Source organism: Adiantum capillus-veneris, chromosome 3, assembly GCF_014529385.1.
Source record: "Adiantum capillus-veneris isolate H3 chromosome 3, ASM1452938v2, whole genome shotgun sequence".
In the NCBI taxonomy this organism is placed as follows: domain Eukaryota; kingdom Viridiplantae; phylum Streptophyta; class Polypodiopsida; order Polypodiales; family Pteridaceae; genus Adiantum; species Adiantum capillus-veneris.
In genome coordinates, this window is record NC_140933.1 from 88,841,781 (window position 1) to 88,846,355 (window position 4,575).

Genomic DNA, 4,575 nt, shown 5'->3' on the forward strand with positions numbered 1-4,575 from the left:
GGAGTAGAGACATATTTTATTGGCCTACCGTGAAAGTGGACATACAAGAGTATGTTTCAAAATGTGTAGTATGCCAAAAGACCAAGTACGGTAGAGGGAAGCAACTTGGATTACTCCAGCCATTGCCTATACCAAATTCACCATGAGAGAGTATATCCATGGATTTCATCTTTGGATTACCCAAGTCTATCCATGGGAATACGAGAATATGGACAATAATGGACAGGTTTAGCAAGCAAGCACATTTTATTCTTGTCAAAAAGACTATTAAGGCACATCAAATGGCAACTCTGTTCATATCTCATATTTTCAAGCACCATGGATTACCCATATCCATCGTGTCAGATAGAGATCCTAGAATGACCAATAATTTTTGGAAAGGTCTCTTTGAAAATCTAGGAACAAGATTGAATTTCTCTTTGGCCTATCACCCACAAACGGATGGCTAAAGTGAGATAACCAATCTCACGATACTCAATCTACTCAAGACTTATGTTACCGAAGTAGATAAACGCTCACAATGGAAAAAGTATTTACCTATTGTAGAGTATGCCTACAATAATACTTTACATACTTCTACGGGAAAATCACCTTTTGAGATCATTGAGGGAAGACCTAAAAGTACCTTTCTACTCAAAGTACATGGGAAGATCTCTTCCCCTGTAGGTGAAGTAGATTCTCCTTTCAGGGAACTTCATGTTGGCAGCCATGTGATCAAACCATGGCGCCCCTAGGATAGCATCCTCATGTTGGAGAGGAGAGATGAAGAAGTCTTCTTTGTCGACATAGCTTTGGACATGAAGCCTCAACTTCCCAATCAAGGGAGTAATGGAGGCTTGCTATCCCTTGAAAGCTGAGTCAGAATTACCATATCTCCCATCTCAAAAGCTTGAATGCCCAACTTGGTGGCCAACTCCGTTTATATGAAGTTGTGAGTAGATCCAGGGTCAAACAAGATGAAGGATCATGCTTTCTTACCTTTCCCCAAGGATAGGAAAGTGATGATCCTTTGCAATGAGAATCCTCTTTTGGACCTTCGATGGTGGAAGCCCTAGGAGTCTCATTGCGAGTATTCTTCTTGGGGCAAGAACGATAGCCATGTCCTTGCTTCCCACACTTGAAACACTTATGGTCCTTGCGAAAAACTTCAAGCTCTTCAGAAGAGAGTTTGCTTTTCCTTTCTAAACTCTCTTCTCCTTGGACCGATTGTTGTTGTTGTTGTTGGAAGTGCCTTGGGAAGAATTTTGAACATTGGTTTCCCCCTTTGCATCATTTTTGTCTTTGTTTTCCATGGGCTTGACATTACGTCTAGCCCCTTGATGAAAATTGATGCGTGAAGGTACCATGGTGTGATGGATTACTTCGCTAATAGTACCAGGCCGTTGAGTGTTGATGTATTTGGCCATCTCTTCAGGTAATCCCACACAGAATTGCTGCCTTTGCTCGGCAAAGTGTATCTTTTGAAAGATAGTGGCCTTGATTATAGCCGTGACTTACAAGAATCTTTTCAAAAGATTAAGGAGGCTATATCCATCTCTCAACAAAGGCAAAAAGCTGTTGCTGATAAGCACAGAAGGTCTTAATGTTCAAAGGAAATGATTGGGTCTTACTTAAGTTTCCTAAGGCTTGATTAAGGCAAACGACAGGCAGAAATCCTACGGTCCATCAAACGCATTATGCTAAACTAGCAAAAAGATACTATGGTCCTTTCCAAATCTTGAAGCCCATCAATGAAATGGCTTATCAACTCAAGTTTCCCAACCATTGGCTCATACACAATGCCTTTCATGTAAGCCTACTTAAGCCCTACAAAGGAGAGCCACCAAGTGAACCAATTATTGAAGACCCTCCCAAAGTCGAAGACCAAGAAGAGGTGCTATAACCCGAAGCTATCACTCAGCATGAAGTCAAGGTACTAAGACATGGTAAGAGTATCCGATGATATCTTATTAAGTTCAAAAATTATCTTTTTGAAGATGCTAGATGGATGCAAGGAATATAGCTTAAGGATAGTATGAACCTTGTCAATGCTTATAATGCTACATTAGAGTAAGCAAATGTACAAATTTATTTTAAATGACTCATGGTTTTGTCTTATAAGATTAGTCCTCTTTTTAATTGTGCACAAATTTAACTAGTATGCATGCTTAGAATCATGTTTGTGATGGCAACGTCTCTCAAACACCAAGTAGAATTTGTCACTCTACTTTGGGTGAACGAAATGGACTAGAGAGTAGACATGCTTGCGGCAGCTATGTCTCCCAAGCACCAAATGGATTAGTCATCCATCTTGAAAAGATGTCGTAGGGTAAAAAGGGATCCTCTACCCGCTAAGTAAAATTGACTAATGACTAAGGCTTTATCTCTTCTACCTCATAGTCGAGGACGACTATGATTTCAAGAGAGAGGTAATGTCATAAAATCTAATATCCAATATCTAATATCTAACCAACCCAAATGATTTTCTCATATTAAACTGATCACTTAATGTGGGAGAATAAACGGGAACAAGGGTTAAGATATAGACAAGTGCTTATAGATCTAACTCAACACGCGGCCAATGGTGAAGGGGCCCAAATGAGAGATGGTCTATCAAAGAGCAAGGCTAACCAATGGAGCATATTAGATTCATTGAAGACCTCCAATAATGTGTGTAAAAGTACTTTGACCTTAGGTAAGCTAGGGTTGAGCTTGAGGCGGGAACCCGACCCAGCTCGAGCTGCTTGTCGTGCTTGTCATGCTTGATGACTAATGTGCTTGAGGTGCTTGATGATTGAGGTGATTGAGGTGCTTGAGATGCTTGAGGTGCTTGATGATTGAGATGCTTGAGGTGCTTGACATGCTTGAGATGCTAGGGTTGTACTTGAGGTGAGAACCTAGCCCAAGCTTAAAGTGCTTAAGGGCCAAGCTTGTGGTGGGAACTGGGCCTATGCATGAGGGGCTTGAGGTGTCAAAAGGTCAAATATTCAATCCCTACAAGGAGGGGGCGAGCCCTACATGAGAGGGGATGAGAGAGAACACCCACACACTCACACAAGGCATGCATGGTACAAAGAAAGCAAAAGGGACACTTGTCAAGTTCCTCCTCATGTTGCCCTCATGGTGTGCCTGAAGCCTATTGGTTGGCCATCCAAGGGGTCCAATGATAATTTAGGAGATTTAATTAATTGATTTTGCATTTATCAAGTCCTCTCTCTCAAAGGGGAAAGGGGGACACTTGTCCCAAGGCTACCCTTGCTGCTTGCAATGCCTCCTACTTGTGATTGGCTAGGCCTGGAGGGGTCCAATGAGCTTCAAGCATGAGCTACAAGGGGGGGTCGACCCAAGCAAGCTAGGGGGTTGCTTAGGGGGTATACTCCCCCACACACACTTACAAACACTCTCATTGTGTGCTATTTAAAGTGCAAGAACTCCGTCTCCTTCTCCAAGCAAGTAGAGGTTGAGAGCCTACACCAACACTCTTGGCTATGGAGTGCAAATCCAACCAAGAGCCATGCTTCAATCTCCTTCTTATTCATTACTATTCTATTCTTAATGGGAGAAATCATAATACAAATGCCTATTGGAGGGGGGACCGGCTCCACATAAATCCGGTCCTCAACTATTGTCATGTTCTCTAAGGTCTCTCCCTTGCAAAATTATTGTTCATGTCAAGTTCAATAATTGCTATGATTATGTTGCTATCTTCAATTGTATTCACCCTATATTCTCACAAAGTACTCTCATTAATTTCCGCTACTCTCAAGTTAAATAGGCCAATTTCATTACACAATCTAAGTCTGAAAAAGCATGTACATCTGGTAGCAATGATCCCCCCTTGGGATAAAACAACCCAAGATGTAAAGTGCCACTCAAGTAGTGAAAGATCTACTAATGACCTCAAAGAGAGAGAGAGAGAGAGAGAGAGGTTTCAATGTAAGAGAGAAAGGACATGGGTGGGAAAAAGACAATATAAAATTCTAAAATATGTATCATAAACTTTAGTCATCCACCTCTCTTTTTGGTAAAAATTGCATATTTTAAAAGATAAAAAATAGTAATAGCTTTCTTTAAAAGCCCAACAAAGGCCTTTTTTTTTCACTCTTCGAAGAGCCTTGGTCAAACTTGGCTTAAGCCTTAAGCATTTTCTTACAGTGCCAAATAAAGAGGTCTTCATATACCCCATTCACTTCCCAATGCATATGCAAGATGTTATCCCCTGTTTCTGGTCCATCTTGATCCCATCTGGAAAATGTATTTTTGTGTACGGTCAGCACTTTCTTGGACCAAGTAGCTTTGTTGAGCTCAAAAGGTAATATTGCATTGTTGTTCCGTGTTAAAGATAGTGAGTATTTGTAGTGCCTTTGATGAGATACAACATTCCCCTTTGTTGTTTATGAGGGATTCACATGATGGAGGCAAGGCCCACCTCCATGCATACTAAAGGATAACTGCTTTGAGGAGCCTAATGTAGAGGCAAGGATAGACTATGCGAGCTCACTGTCACATTTGTTGAGTTGGACCTAGCCTTTGCTGAGTGCATCTGTTGGGGTATAAAGCCCAATGTGGTCGCCCAAGTAAGTGGGCGGGTCGCTA